General features: G+C 43.9%; 1 long non-coding RNA gene across 1 annotated transcript in view; it reads left to right on the top strand.

The window, feature by feature from the left end:
- LOC146178582 (uncharacterized) overlaps positions 1–16,194 on the top strand; it is a 184,609-nt gene that overhangs the window by 6,595 nt on the left and 161,820 nt on the right. Inside the window, exon 2 of the long non-coding RNA XR_014700619.1 lies at positions 5,655–5,957. This is a non-coding gene — a long non-coding RNA (uncharacterized LOC146178582). The remainder of the gene's footprint in view (positions 1–5,654; positions 5,958–16,194) is intronic.

Genomic DNA, 16,194 nt, shown 5'->3' on the forward strand with positions numbered 1-16,194 from the left:
TTTGCTGCGTGGATTGTATGGTGAAGCATCCGCGAAACACAATGGTGCTGTTTTGTGAGGAGGCTACTGCGTTGCACTACGAAAGGGGTAGCACAGACGTTTACAATTCTGAAGATAGGAGCGTCCCATTAGAAACGAGGTGGTAGCAGTTGCTATCATGCTCATTTTTCCCCCTATATCTTAATTATGGTTTTAGATTAGTTAAATATACCATCATTCTATTTATTCGATTCTCCAATGTACCCGACATTGTGCACAAAGCAACCCACTCGATGAGACTGGGAAAAGCTGCCATTCTCACTTGGGTTTTATCTCAAATGCAGGCAACCATTGTACAGGTATTCATTAGATGATATTACAGGGATGCAAATGGTTTTTGGCAGTTTTTTTCAAGCCCATTCAATAATTTGAGCCTTTAGTTTTTTAAAGCTTTTTTTCTTTTTCCGTGAAGGCCAAATTAACTAGTTTGCTGTACCAGTTGCTGTGAACATTTCAATGTGATCAGTATTATCGGGCTGTAAAGCGGCTTATTGGTAGCAACAGTCTTGTTCCTTTGCTCTATTCAGCTGTCTGGGTGGCCATAGCAAACATTTCTGGACTTCTCAGCTTATTGATTTTGTTATATTTTATTTGCTTAGATTTACATCGCTTGTGGTATTTGCGGCAACTTTCAGATGATCAACGTCCTCCAGGTGAGCTGGAGTTGAAGCCCCAGATGCGGGACTATAAACAAAAGAGGCAGTCGTACCGAGCAAAGAATGCGCGTATCACCCGGAAGAGCTACACAGAGATAGCCAAATGTTCATTCATGAGTATACTGCAGCCGCAGAACTTTGTAGGATGCATAAGGTGCATACAAACTCCCCTTTCCTCGTGGCTGTGGCACAAGTCTATTGTTGTGCGGTGCAATATAGTGCTTGTGGAACTGCACACATGCAACAACTCCCAAGTGTATTCAATAGAACCTTCAATAGAACCTTGCTACCCAGGTACCTTAAAAAAAATTCGAGTATAGTGAAGTGAAAGCACGGTCCCATTTTGTCAGCCGTAAGTGACTAAACATTTTTATTCTATAGTAAAGACTTCTTTAAAAGCAAACTGTTATGGTGAAGAAGGTCTGGTCTTGGACATGCTTCTCATGGAATAATGACACCACGCAGGATCAGATGCCAACATTTGTAGAAAAATGGCTACTGGAGGTGATAAAGCGGTGCTCTTGAGATGGATTAACCATCAGCTTTGTAAGCTGCTAGAGAAGCCAACTTTTCAAAGCCCTTGGGGTTGTGGAGCAAAACATGAAGTGCGTACGAAAAAGAAAAAGAAACAAGTAAAGCTGGCGATGAACTTAGGAAAGAGGTGCTGCAGGCCATTGAGAAAATAGAAGTGTGCTGAGCAGTAGGGGATGGAAAAAATGGGACCAAAAGTCTGCAGCACAGTGGGCAGGCCGAATTAGAAGGCAGTGACAGCAAGAACCGAAGTTGCAGCAGCGCTGCATGGACGGCTCTGCTATGCATGATTTTACCGCACATTTCTTTACTATATTGCTTCCTAAAAGATTTTGCAGCCAAGAAAGACAGCATTGTGTTCGTGCAAAAGATTTCTTTCTCACATGGAATCAAACTGTCGTTACATTCATAGCCGGCAAAAGTGCCACATTATCTGTTTGGTCTTACCTGTGCTGCAGTGTACGCTGCTACTTGCTTCTCCAGCCCACACCTGGAGAGAATGCCACATCGCATGTGCGCCATTGAGCCGTTGCACTGGGGGCAGTGTTAAGGCACAAGTTTTTCAAAAGCGAGCATCTCTTAGCCAAAGTTTCTTGAGTCGCAGTGCCAAAGATAATCGTGTGTTTTAAATTTGAAGACCTGATATAGCTGTTCCTAACAGTGGCTACAAGCCTTTAAGTGTAATTGAAACTAGATGCCTACCTGTAAGAGCTGAAAAGTTAATTATCAGAAATTAGTCTACTTACTAGTAAACATCTACTTTTTTTGTTGTTGTCTGCCAACACTGGTATGATTGCGCACTTCAGAAGCCGCCTTCATATGACAAATGGGAATATCTGCTGAAGCGCCCGGTATAATATCACGTTGCTGGTAATATATGCTAAAGATGAAAGGCATGATTTAGGACATGTGTGCTGGGCAAGTGAGGTCATTGCTTTTGCTTTGCTGTTTTTATTAGTCACACTTGGAGGACGTCTTATGCTTTTTTTTTTTTTGTGATAACAACTGCATTCAATAGGGTTTTATGTAAAGCGTCTTGTTAAAAAGTGGGTTATATAAAAGGTTTTGTTAGCAAGTGGGCGGGGGGGGGGGGGGGGGGTGCATAACCACATGATTCCATTCTCTTTACGGGAGAGGGCTCTGAGCAGCGTCACCTAGTGGCGAATAGCAGAAAAGCGAATAAGACTATAATTAAGAATGCTCATTCACGTCGCTTCTGTGGCGCAATGGATTAGCAGTGCATTTTTGAATACCAAAGGCAACGAACAGTTCGTCACTCCGTCAGATTTTTTTTTTCCACTCATTTTTTTTATTTTTGACAATTACAACAACCAACTAGATTACTATCAGATTCCTTGGGAGTGCGTGCGCTTTTAGGCTGTATTATGGAATGCTTATGAATCTAAACAGCCGTAATGCTAGTGGTGAACATAGTCAGAAGGTAACATCACATATAAAGGTAAGGCAACCTGCACCGAAATCATTTCATGCTTTCCACGGATGTGTGTTAACTTTTAAGTTTCATTCAGCAAAAATATTGAGCTGATATCACCATGTACCTTACTGACAGGCGACCAGGGAGGAGAAAAGTTGCCGGACCCTACTTTTGAAAGATCAGAATTACACCACTAAATCCACCTCTTGCACAGGTGTCATAAAAAGCATTTCCTTGGTCTAGTATTGCTGCACACGATTCGGACTTTCTATTCGTTCTAATTGAACCAGCCAAGTGTCCCACCCCAGCATCAAAAAATAGTTTAAAATACCTTTTTGTGCAAAACTTGAATGCAGACAATCTATTAGTTTGGCCGGGAGCAGGTCTGGTATGGGCACAAGCAAATGAGGAAACGGCTGCCAGGCAACTCATTTAAAAAGACTACGGGCATGTGCAAATGACGAAATGGCTACCAGGCAACTAATTTAGAAAGACTACCTTTTTGTGTGACCTTCGTTTTCTTCCAGTGCCTTTTTAAGATAACTCACCCAATCAGTCTTGTGGAAGTGGCTATCATATCAAAGGGTGAAGTGATAAGCTGCAAACCCAGAAAGTCTTGTACAATTTTTGATGTCTGGAGGTAGTCATGGTTTCATTGTGACCTGTAGCCATGGCAGTGCAGCTCGTACATGTCTTCTGGCGAGTGGCCAGTTTGTAAAGAAGTTAGTAGTAAACATGAGGGCTTTCTGCTCCTCAGCTGTTGAGTGGAATGTCTGGGGGAAGTAGGGTCAAATTGCAATAAGTTGCAAAATAAGGTGATAATAGTATTGGAGAACTAACTATTTTGGCATCTATAACGCTCATTCGCTGCTGTACTGAAATATGCCATCCTATAACAAATTATAAAAGCCCCAAATAAATATATGGACAGCGTAATGTACAGTCTTTGTCAAAAGTGTGCGGCCCAAGGATTTTTATTCTAAGCCCAGTAACGAGGCTCGTAAAGCAACACTAGCTCTCGAAATGACAAATCTCACCCTCATTCTTCTCTGGCTTACATTCATATTCCAGTATTGCTGCCAGCAGCCACATTACAGTCTTAGAAGTGAACCTCTTGTGCTGTATACGTTTGACAAAGACTGTACACAGACAGTGTATGCTACTTCAGAACTTTCAGGCTTGTTTTCTCGAGAAAGTTTGTTTTGAGCTTATCGCCTTGCTTGTGGAAATCAGCATGGCAGCAAATGGATGAATTTGTTTTGTTGTAATTGCTGACATGGTCTTTGTGTCAAGACAGTCTAATTTTTATTGTATTGGCTCACATTTTGGAGAAGGTGCATACTATGTCCCTTAAGGCAGAGTAAAAAAAAATTAGCAAAGAATTTAAGAATGTCTTGATCTAGGCGACACTTCTTGGTGAATGTTAAAATCATTTACATACATACTGCCCATTTTGTTGTGCTGGGATTTTCACAAGCTAGCAAAATGTCAACAACATATAAACTATAATGATGTTGTTATAATGATATATAACAACATTAGTGAGAACAGTAGCTCTGCATCAAGCTCATTTCTGCTGGCAGAAGCGTCATTACTTCTCATGTGGGGGAAATATTTTGTCTTTTTTTTTTAATTGGGTCTTGTTCTATAGCATAAAGGCATTCCAGCAATATGTAATTTAATTTAATTTAACAGCTTTCTAAGCCCATTTGGCTCGCTGTTGCTCTGACCTTTCTTGTGGTAACTCTTTCAGAAGTGATGTAGGTGTAAAAACCAGCGTTAGGAAAAGTGAATTGCTGAAGTGATGCTCAATATATAGACAGATGATGGAAGAGTGCATTTCTGCAAAGGTCTAATCCTTTCAAAATTCTTCTTTTTATTCTTTTTTTTTTCTCTCTCTCTGTTGAGAGGCTGGTCGGCCTTCATATCGTTAAGAGAGTTTCTCTGTACGTTTTGTGGCCAGTTAGCACTGAAAAAAAGATTGCTTTAATTAGCACTCAACTGATGACCAATCCGCCATTTTCCAGATTCTCAGAGAAGTTATCGAAAATCAGACAGAATATCTGAAGCAGCTTCAGACAGATGATGCTGCAAATCTAGCATCGAGGTAACAGCTGTTCCGTAGCCTTATATGCGAGTCTTAAATGCGATAGCATCTCTTTTACTGGTGCCGTCAGAAAGTGTGGTTTTAACATGCATGGCAGGATACTCCAGTTACCTTGGTTTGGGATAACAGTGGCGGTTGAGCTCACAATCTCTTGTATCCTCTAATTGTCTTTCCCTTTCCTAACGCTACTCTGCTAGAAGTGCATAGGCTTGCACAAAGGTACAGTCTGCACTCGAAGTATGGCTTGGGTGATTTGGTAGTCTATCAGTGGTTTGGTTTTTTTAGGGTTTAACGTCCCAAAGCAACTCAGGCTATGAAAGATGCCGTAGTACAAGACTCCGGAAATTTCGACCTCCTGTTCTTTAATGTGCACTGACATTGCACAGCAAATTGAGCACCTTGCTTTTCGCGTTCATAGAAAAGTGGACGCCGCCGCCGGGATTCTATCCCGCGTCCTTGGACACAGTAGTCGAGCGCCCTAACCACTACGCCACTCCAGTGGGTTGGTTGCTTAAAGCAGACAACCGAGAGAAAGCTCGCAATAACATAGGGCAGTCTTCAGCCCAAATATAGAAAAATCAGTGCAGTCATTGTAAAATTATGTGCCTGCATTTCTGTTGTCTCTATCTTTAATTGTTTATATTTTAATCATACGTCCATCAGGTATCCTTTATATTTATCAGAGGCCCATTGTCACTGGACCTCTCTTAAATGTAATACAAAGGCTCCTTCTGTGATCAATTAACAGCGTAGAAAGAAAAGTGTTCCAACTTGTGGGCTGTCAGCCATTGCAGCACATGAGGACACATTGATTCGTGTCCTCATGTGTGGGCGTGGAGCCAGTGAGATGGCAGTGAACCTTACAAGTCTTCTACTGCTCACGCAGGTTTTTCCGGCGAACTTTTCCAAGACAGTTCACCCTGATGGACTTCCGTTCAATGATGTGTGCCTGGCCCTGGTTCGCTAAAATTTGGCATCTTCGGCTGAGTTGTTCGACACCTGCAAATCACAACTGTGCCCAGCCAGCAACGAATTTGGACATTTTGCGTTTCCAAGCTGTCAACGTTGTCAAGTGGGCGTCGACGCTGCAAGGTGTCAGCTACAAAATCACCGGAGCAGCACTGTGACGACGGGGCGTGGAGCCGGCGAGATGGCAGTGAACCTTACAAGTCTTCTACTGCTCACGCAGGTTGGTTTTTTTCAACCTTTGAAAATGCCCCATTACATTTTGTCGGTTCCACCCCATGTGCTTTATCCGAGTTTTGACTGTCGGCGACACGGTTTCACGTGGGAGAGTCATATGCGGGTCAAGAGACATTTTTCGCTTTTGCGTAGCCCGGCATTTTACTTGTTAATTTCGCTGCTCTGTGGTGGAGATGTTGAGTCTAATCCAGGCCCATCAAATGAACAAATCCAAGAGCTGTTAAAAGGTCAAAGTCCAATACTTTCCAAGTTACCGCAGCTAACCGTAGACGTGACTGACATGAAAGCTCGGCTTCTTTCTTTAGAAACTAAGCTGCAGAAGATCGATACTATCGAAGTAGCCTTAACTAGCGTTGAAGATCAGCAACGACAGGGTCATGAAATGCTGATAGGAATCGCTAAAAAAAAAAAAAATAGATGAATTTGAAAACCGAGAAAGACGTAATAATCTGATCTTTTACAGCCTAATTGATTTTGATCCCAATGAGACGGCAGCCACGTCTGAGGAGCTCATAATAGATCAGTGTACTATGAAGCTTGAATTATTGTCAGTATCCATCGAACGTGCTCACAGGCTCGGTACACACGCTGAAGAAAAAATGCGGCCTATCGTCGTACGTGCTTTAGTTGCCAGCATGCCAGCAACTGTGCCAGCAACTGTATGCTCTTGAAAGCATGCCAGGCTGTGCTTTCAAGAGCATACAATCTGAAGGGACCGAGCGTTGCAATATCTGAAGACTTTTCACTTACTGTCCCGAGATTAGCGAAAGAAACTGGCTATACGCCAAGCAAAATAAAGAAGACTGAGTGAAACCGATCCTGAAGTATGATACGCCTCACATGGGCAGCGGGCGCTTTCAATGGGATAGTGAAGCCGAAGCTATATGGGAGATATGACGAAGTGGAGCGCATGTCGTGACTTACCCTATCAGTGTTCCAGGATGTGTCTGGTCATCTTTTGTTGCTCCTTTTCAGTTCTTAGCAGGATTTTGTCATTGGAGTGAAGTCTCCTTTTCCTCAGCCATGTGAATGAGCTTCTCAGCATCATTACTCAGGCTCGGAACTGACAGACACATGCGTTACCACTGTCAATGGCCGACATAGTTTTACTGTTCTTATGTTGAAAGTGGTGGGATATTTTAGCAGAGAACTTGGGTGGATGTAACTGTTTGTAATACGGTTGAGAATGCATTAATTTATTTGAGGCCTCCATCTTCCTTTTGCTAGTTTAGCTACTCAGTGAATGGCTGGAATGTGCTAGTCGGCTAGTACATTATCAAACTAATTTCTTGTAGCAAGCGTAAATTGATATCTGGATGTGGAAGTCTTATGCAGATTGTTGTAGCTTATATTGAAGCTTCATTCATTTCATTTCAGTTTCATCTTTTAAAGGGATGGAATTCGAGTGAAATACAAATAGCAGTGATCATTTCATGTTGAAGATTATCAGTTACACATTATTGGGAAGCATTCGATGAAGTGTTAGCGACAGTCTATAGCTGTTTGAAAAAAAAAAAAAAAAAAGAATTAGTTCTGGTTTAACTCTGGTTAACTAACTCTGGGTTAACCCTAGCTGAATTGCGAAAGCTATGGCAGTAGCTTATTTTGCCTGCTACAATAATCCCCTACATGCCTGCGTGTCGTAGGGGTAGCAAGAATGCTAACGATTTTGGCAGACTGATTCTGATATCACCCTCCCGTATGAAAGGAGCAACCCCCGAGTTGGCAGCTCCTGCCAGTGGCATAGGCATAACGTGAATTCAAACATCATGGCAGGCTGATTTTTTTTATCAAGGACTACGGACACGGCACATAGAGACAAGCGGTTAGACCTGGCGTAGTATTGCTTTCGCAATAAAAAAATTCGAGCAGAAAGTTGTAGTAGTGCGTGATGGTGGACAGGCAGCTCATAAGTGGACGCCTTTCCGCACCTGTGTACAGTGCTAAACATGGATTCGACTTGCTTAATTACCAAGTTGATTTGTTATCTATAGGGTATGCGTGTGTGCTTTACAGCATCTTCCGCACCTACGTTACGCGAGTGGTGTTTTATTTTTTTGGGAAGTCTACTGCTACAGTGCAACCTTGTTACAAGAAAAGGGCTCTTGAAGCCCTTCGCTTTGCAAGCCTTCCTGTTGCTCACAATACCGCTGAAGCCCTCAGATGCTGACACGTTTTCCTCTGAAACGTTATCCTGCTCCTCTCCATAACACATGTGCCATTTATTTGCGCAAGAATTGTACAGGGTTTAAGCTTTTTGGGAGCACATAATGGCTACATTTGCAGATATGATTTGCTCAAATGATTCTCGTACCTCAGCAGTTTCTTGGATGCTGGCCAAACTTCATTTTTAGTGAAGTTTTTCACAGTATCCATATATGGCCCCTTTTACATCATGGCACCACATTTAAAGCCTGATTGTCTGAAACATGTTTTCACAACTTCACTTTTCAGGCCATTCCAAACGCCTGAAATCACCTGAACAGCAAACTCCACGTCAATTACTATTGTACAGCCTTGCTGTATGTCAAACAACAAGCATTCTACCAACCTTGCTTCTGTACAGCAGACATTGACAGCAGAATTGACAGAGAGCTGGAGGGAAAAAAATAACTGGTGACTTTGAGCATGAAGACTCTGGTGTTGCAAGAAGCATTGTCCACAAAGAGGACAACAGAATCCTGAGCTTTCATCTTATGATCAAATTGTAGCAGCGAGGAAAATGTTGGATGTGATTCATGCATTCTGTTTGCTTCGTAGGTGACTTAGTAAGTAATGCGATGCCAGTGGCTGAAACAGCAGGGTCATTTCGACTTCCCAACCATGGGGGAAGCATTCCTCAGTTCCTGACATATTGCAATAGAAAGGGACGCTGATGGAACAAATTTAGTTAAGAGAATGTGAATGCAGCATGCACTGGTTGATACTCGTTGGCTGTGTTGCATGAGCGTATATCGGTTGCCTCTCTCGTAAATGATTGCCCTCAGTAACAGATTCTCTGTTGTTAACCTGGCAAACATAGAAAAACGAACCAAACAATTTTCAAATGTGTATTATAACCAAGTGTCTCTTGTAACTGTTTCCTTTTAACGTGATATTGCTGTAGTAGTTTCCTGTTCATAAACTGGGCTTGAAAAGGAGTCTTGGAGCTCTAGACATTGCTAGTCCCCATATGCATGAAAAAAAAAATAAGTTGTGCAAGTTGCCACGAGCGACATATACAGTCCCATTTTAAGCTGACTCGGCATCCAAGGGCAATGTAAGGTTGGATTCTCGACCTCACCCCCGATCTTAAGTAGGTACTGCCGACAGGGCCAGTTGACGCACCAAATTAGTGCACCGGGTATACTTTGTGACGTAGTGCTTTCACACTAAAATAACTGCTGCTTCCCCTCTAAATTCAGCAGCACCATATTCCACCACCATTCCAGAGCGCCCTGACCATGTTAGTGTAGGATTACCCTTGGCAACTGTGGTCATCATGCATGTCACAAATTTTTCTGTGCGGTTTGGCGATTAAAGTAGTCAAAGCTAAGTACCATGCCTGGTTTCTGATATGCATCATGCAATTCTAAATGGCCAGGGCTAATGCGCAATATTTCTTGAATGATGAAGACTGTAGGTGAAGTGACTCGAAGCTATATGCCTTCCGATAAACAGTTTATGTCTGACCCTCGATATATCGAACTTGAAGGGGATCATGAAACTGCAATGAATAAGGTTGTCTGCAATTTATAAGTAAGAGTACAGTTCCCAAGGCCACACCTGTCTAGTGTTCGCGGAAGTGATATTAGAATCGGAACTGTGGTACGCCGCTTGAAGGAAATTCTACCCTGTTTGATATAACCGGAATAAACATCTACACATTTATAAGGAGAGACTCCGCTATCATTGTTACATGATATATCAAAGGCTATCTATATTGTATTTTGTCGGTGAGGCAAAGCTAGGGTAGTAGCTAAGCCGAAAACTTCTTCATGACATTCCACATCACAAGCACTGCAGGCTGTGCAGTCCAGTTTGTTTTTCCTCCCCAAACTGTTGTCTTCTGAAGAGGCACAGTAGGTAGCACGTTTTTGTGATTTTTGCCAGTTGCAAGCCCACTAGATGAGATGTATCGGTCTGCACGATTACAAACACATTGGAAAGCTTCTTCAGTGGTCGTGACTGCTCGACCCTTTGGGTGCCTTTTGTAGGAAGTACAATAATGGTCATTCTGATCTTGACAGATGCAAAATTTGTGCAATAAAAGCTTCCTCAATTTAAACGCATTGTGTAATTTGCTGAACTAAACCAGCCTCAAGCCAGCTTATGCCAGTTGGCATGGAGGTGGTGACAGCAAGAACTCATAACACAAGGGTTCATAGGTTGTATGTCTTTATTGGCACAGCTTAGGTTGCGGAAATTCTTGTAAATGAGGGCAGATCTCGTTTTATTTCTGAAACTTCACATCAACAGCCAGTTTGGCACTTGCGCGAACATATGCACTTCGACCTCTTCGTTTTTCTACTAGGGAGCAATACTGATGCCAACTAGCGGTGCCGCTGACACGTCGCGGAATGCATCACCCTCCTTCTCGGGAGGAGAATCAGGCCAATTCTAAATTGAAGCAAGAAAAAAAAGCTATGGAAGAACGCACAATGCACAAAGGCAACAAAGAGTTGAAGGCACAAACACCACACCTAATGTGAGTTACTAAGCTTCAGTCTGCTGGCATGCACGGTTTGAAGAGCAGACAGTTCCTTTAGGAAGGGCTTTGTAATCGATGGCAATAACTCAGTGGAGCACCTTGTAGGACCTGAGTATGCAAAGGCTGGCCAGTTGGCGGGCTTCTTCAACATGCTGGCCGTGTGTTCTATCTGGTAGGAGAAATGCATCTAACATTGTCAGACATACCAGTTTTTGTGGTCGGCATTTATGTACATGGACATCTATATACATTTTATCATCCCACGAGTCCATTCATCTTGTTGTGATAGGCCGAGAGGGTTTTCTGTTGGCAACTGAGCTGTATTTCTTCCTGTGCTAGCTGCTTATTAAATACAATTCCATGGTCCATGATAACAGCAGCGGGAGTGCCATAGCAAAGCATGATGTTACGTACAGAAAACAGTTATATCAGCAGCAGTGCCTCGCTTGAGGGCTTTTGTTTCACAGCAGTCCACATGTGCCCCAGAGGTGATTAGGAAATAACTAAGTCCATTCCAACTTGCTGAAACATACCTTTTGGCAGAACGACAGGTTGGAGGAAACTAGCAGTCTTCATTCTTTGTATGCTAGCAGTCATGACAGGCCTTCACATACTTTCACTGTGGCTGCAAGCTTGGGCAAGTTACGGAGAATTCGGGAATGGGCTTAAACCTTCAAAGGCATGTTTGTACAGGATGTTTTGCAGGGAAAGCGAGGTCAGGGCACACGAACGACGAGGAGGGTGGGATGTGCGGCCTTCAAGGTAGTCAATGAGCAGGCATAGCGCAGGGTCTTCTCGTTGCAGCAGAACAAGGGTGGACTTGGTTACAGCACAAAGGAATTAGTCATCATCCAGGCCAACATCAGCCATGTCAGATGGTACTAGAGCACGTGAGGGACAGTCAGCGTCGCTGATTTTGGTCATACTTACAGTAACTTAAAGAACTCTGGGTGTCCAGAGGGGTCTTCGAGATTTGCCAGCCAACAAAGGGAATGATTGTCACTGACAACACTGAATGGTTTTTCGTAAAGGTATTTTTGAAATCTGGCGGGTGCCTACACCACTGCAAGACATTCCTTTCATGTGGTGAAATAGTTCTTTTCAATGCTGAAGAGGGTATGGTTTGTGTAGGCGATGATGTACTCATGGCCACCTTGCCACTGTACAAGGACAGCTCCAAGACCAACATTGCTCGTGTCTGTGGACTTCTGTGGCCGCATCCTTGTCAAAGTGACTCAGTAGTGTTGACTGGAGGCATCTTTGGGGTTTGGCAAATGCATCTTGTTCCTACATCTTACTTGATGAGACAAGTGAAGGGCTCAGCGATCTTAGAAAAATCAGCCATAAAGCACCGATAGTATGCACCTAGGCCCAAAAGCCTGCACAGAAAGCACTTGTCAGATGGTGTCAGATATGGGAAATGCCGCCGCAGTGATATTTTTGAGTCAGGGCGGGTGCCATCAGAGCTGACAAGATGGCCAAGAAATTTCAGCTCGTTGGAAGCAAAGTGACATTTCTCCTGCTTAAGGGACAAACCAGCTAATGGATACCTTGGAGGATGGCATGAAAGCAGTTGTGCTCTTGAAATGTCTAAGAAAAAAAAATCATCGAAGTAGCGGAGGCAAGCTTGCCATTTGAGGATGTAAAGGACAGTATTCATCATTTGACAATAAAATGTGGTCCACGCAATGCTGCCAGAATGGGAACACCTTGACTTATATAAGCCAGCTGTAGCTATAAAGACAGTCTTTTCAGGATCGTATTCATCAATGACCGCTTTGCAAAATCCATGAATGAAAAGTTGTGTACATGGTGAGGATCATTCAAGGAATTATGAATTGGTGGAAGAGGATAAATGTCTTTTTGTCACATTCAGCTTTTTGTAATATTGATACAGCAACGTAAAATCCACCTTTTTTTCTTCACTAGCTCAATGGCAGATGCCCAAGGACTTATCAATCCTTGATGGTGAATCATCTTTTTTTGTTGAAGACACTCTTTAGGGGTGTTGCCTCACAAGTCATTCACTCTCCGTTTTAATACAATGCTTGGTGATTGCCGCCTGGCCGATTTTTGAAGACAGAGCGAAACAATCAGTGGAATGAAGGAGGGCCAGAAGTCTCAACTTTGCTGGTGTTGACAACTTTATGTTAATGTCAGCTTCGGCGGAAATCTCACAGACATTGAGGTATTAGGAAGCATTAATATCATTGAAATAAGCAATCACATAGAGTGAGGCAGCAGGTCTGCTTAACACCCAGACACTGTTTGGCACTGTTTGAAGGTGGCGCTACAGACAAGGCACTACTTGAAGTCGGCTGAATATGCTGCATGAAGCACGGATGTGCTGCCTGGCCCAAGAGGTGGCACCCCATAGTATGTCCTGCTGGCACCTCTGGTTCTAGTGGAAAGAGTATACCTGCAGGAAAAGCACAAAGTGCATGCAGTTTTAAAGCGTCCAACAGACACTAACCTGGTTACTGCAGCAAACGGTGAAAGAGGCAGGCACCATGGAAGAAATGCTAAGATCGACACCTCCCTTTGGATCACGTGTATGAAGGAGGTTGACTGAAGAAGGCATGCAAATGTGCAAAAATAAAGACTGTAATCAAGACTTAAGGACACACCTGCCGTATCTTTTATGCCGAAGGCCTGGATTGAAGACAATTCCGTCCGCACTCCTTGCTTGGTAGAAACAGCGATAGTAGAAGCGTGCCAGTACGTCAGACGTTTGCAAGAGCAGCAGGTCAATGTGAAGTACGGCAGAGTCAAAGCCCACAATATCTGCAATATCTGCAATGGCCGTCGTGCCGAAGTCACACGTGGTGCAAGCCCACTTAGTAGTATCGGGAAGCCACAGTTTGCTGACCTGCAGATAAATACGATGTTCTAACTGTGATAGCTGCATGAAATTCGAGGTGCTTACACTGGCAGTATCTGGAGTTCAGCATATTTGACGACAGCAGCAGACGTGAATATGCTGCATGAAGCTTGGCTGTGCTTCCGGGCTTTAGGGGTGGCACGTCTCACTACTTCCTCCCGGCAGCTCTGGCTCTATTGAAATGAGGAAACCTGCAGGAAAAGCACAAAGTGCATGAAATTTTAAAGCGTCCAACAGACACTAACTTTGTTACTGCAGCAAACGGTGAAAGATGCAGGCAGCACGGAAGAAATGCTAAGATGGACAGCGTCTTTTTGATCATGCGCTTAGGGGTGGTGGACTGAAGAAGGCATGCAAATGTGCAAAAATAAAGACTGTCTGCAATCAAGGCTTAAGTACACACCTGCCGTACCTTTGATGCCGAAGGCCTGGCTCGAAGATAATAATGTCCCTGCTCCTGACCGGTCATGTGTGCCACTGGCTTCCCAGGCGTCCGTGGTGCTGGTGAAGAGGGCGGCAATGCGTCAACGACGGGGAGGTCACAAGTTGCACGTGCCAAGTCCAGTGTGGCTAAAGGGCTTCTGCTGGTCACCTCCATGCCAATCGCACCGATTTGGCGATGTGCCGCCATCCTTGTGGAACAGGGGAACCTGAGTGGGAAGAATAGAGTCATGCACATACTCTAGAAGCGCCCAATGGAGACTCGGTTGCGTAAGGTGTTCGAGTGAAATACACACAAGTACCAGAAAACCAAAGGCTGTTTAAACAGAGACATGAACTGGAACATAGCGTACATTTGATTCCGAAGGCCTCGCTTGATCATGATGCTGTCTGCACTTTTTGGTCGGTAAAACATGTGGTTTCTCCAAGAGGCATTTGGAGGGTGACGAATATGACAGCAGCTGTGCACCACGTCATGGTTGCACGCAAACAGCAGGTCAGGTGTTGCGTGGAGTATGGCAGTGTCTTAGGCTACCTATCCTTGACGGCAAAGGCGGAACTGTAACCAGAAGACACAAGGGAGCAAATTTAGGGCAACCACACCGGAGCTTTGACGGACACGTAGCAGCAAGGCAGAAAATCACCCATGTGCTCCTAAAGGGCTCGTGAAAAGCTCTCTACTACAACTGGGAAATGTGCATGAGCAATAAGGTACCCCATCATTCGTCTCTGCAACGCGTAAAGTGCTAAAGCTCGAGTTCCCAACATGGAGAGGGCCAATTTATTATAGCTTGCTGCGTACCACGCAATGTTTGCCTCATGAACGAAGATGAGAGCAGGAGTGAAGGATTGACCGATGACCACAGCCCCGTCAACAACAATGTATAGAATATGCGACTGCAACAGATAGCCTGGCGAGGCAACTTGGAGAAAGGAACAAGTGCGCTTCTTCATTCTTTTCTTTCAGGTTTCCTGTTTCACCACGGGTACGATTGGCATGGAGTCGGTTAGCCGCTATGGCCGCATGTCATATTTGGCGGAGTTACTAGCAGTCCTTCGGATGAATGATGCCCCGCGATTCATATTTACCCTTCTCTATGGTTTTTATCAGGGTGAAGCAAAAAGAGAAAAACTCGAAAAAGCCAGAGTGGACAAGCAGCCACAGGAACTGGGGTGCGATTGCTTATAAAAAAACGGACAGAGGAGAAAGACAGATAAGACACCAGGAAAAGCAAGCAAATGATGAAAATGTTGAACAACAGGAATTTGCCTCTACCAAAGAGCGACATCAAAATTATTATGAGGCCCAATCAGGTTTGCGAGTAGGTAAATATTAAGCAGATGATAATAGTGAGTCATTGAAAAAGCGGGACAACATCCGGAACGGGAAAGCACAAAGTTCATAACCTGAATTCATCTGAGCTCGAACAATATAACACTGTACCCTCAGCACTGATAGCGGTAGTCTTAGTCATCCGGTACAAGATTAAAATGTTGGCGGTGGCACATGAGCACATCATCCAGACAGTCGTGTAAACACTAGGGCCAGGAACGTCAATGACAACTGCAATAATTTTTGATGAAAAGGGTTTTACCCAGATAAGTCATAAATGCAGGAGTGGAATGCAAGGGCCATCCGTATCGAGTGAGACAGCAGGTCTGCCTAACACCTAGACACTGTTTGGCACTGTTTGAAGGTGGCACTATAGACCAGGCACTGCTTGAAGTCGGCTGGATATGCCGCATGAAGCACGGATGTGCTGCCTGGATCAAGAGGTGGTACCCCATAGTATGTCCTGCTGGCACCTTTGGTTCTAGTAAAAAGAGGAAACCTGCAGGAAAAGCAAAAATGCATGCAGTTTTAAAGTGTCCAACACACACTAAACTGGTTACTGCAGCAAACGGTGAAAGAGGCAGGCACCATGGAAGAAATGCTAAGATCGACACCTCCCTATGGATCACGTGTATGAGGGAGGTTGACTGAAGAAGGCATCCAAATGTGCAAAAATGAAGACTGTCTGTAATCAAGGCTTAAGCTCACACCTGCCGTATCTTTTATGCCAAAGGCTTGGCTTGAAGACAATTTCGTCTGCACTCCTTGCTTGGTAGAAACAGCGATGGTAGAAGCTTGCCAGTACGTCAGACGTTTGCACGAGCAGGAGGTCCATGTGAAGTATGGCAGAAACAAAGCCCACAATATCTGCAATAGCG

The sequence above is a fragment of the Amblyomma maculatum genome, chromosome 9 (genome assembly GCF_055883805.1).
Source record: "Amblyomma maculatum isolate TAMU_Amacu chromosome 9, ASM5588380v1, whole genome shotgun sequence".
Taxonomy (NCBI): domain Eukaryota; kingdom Metazoa; phylum Arthropoda; class Arachnida; order Ixodida; family Ixodidae; genus Amblyomma; species Amblyomma maculatum.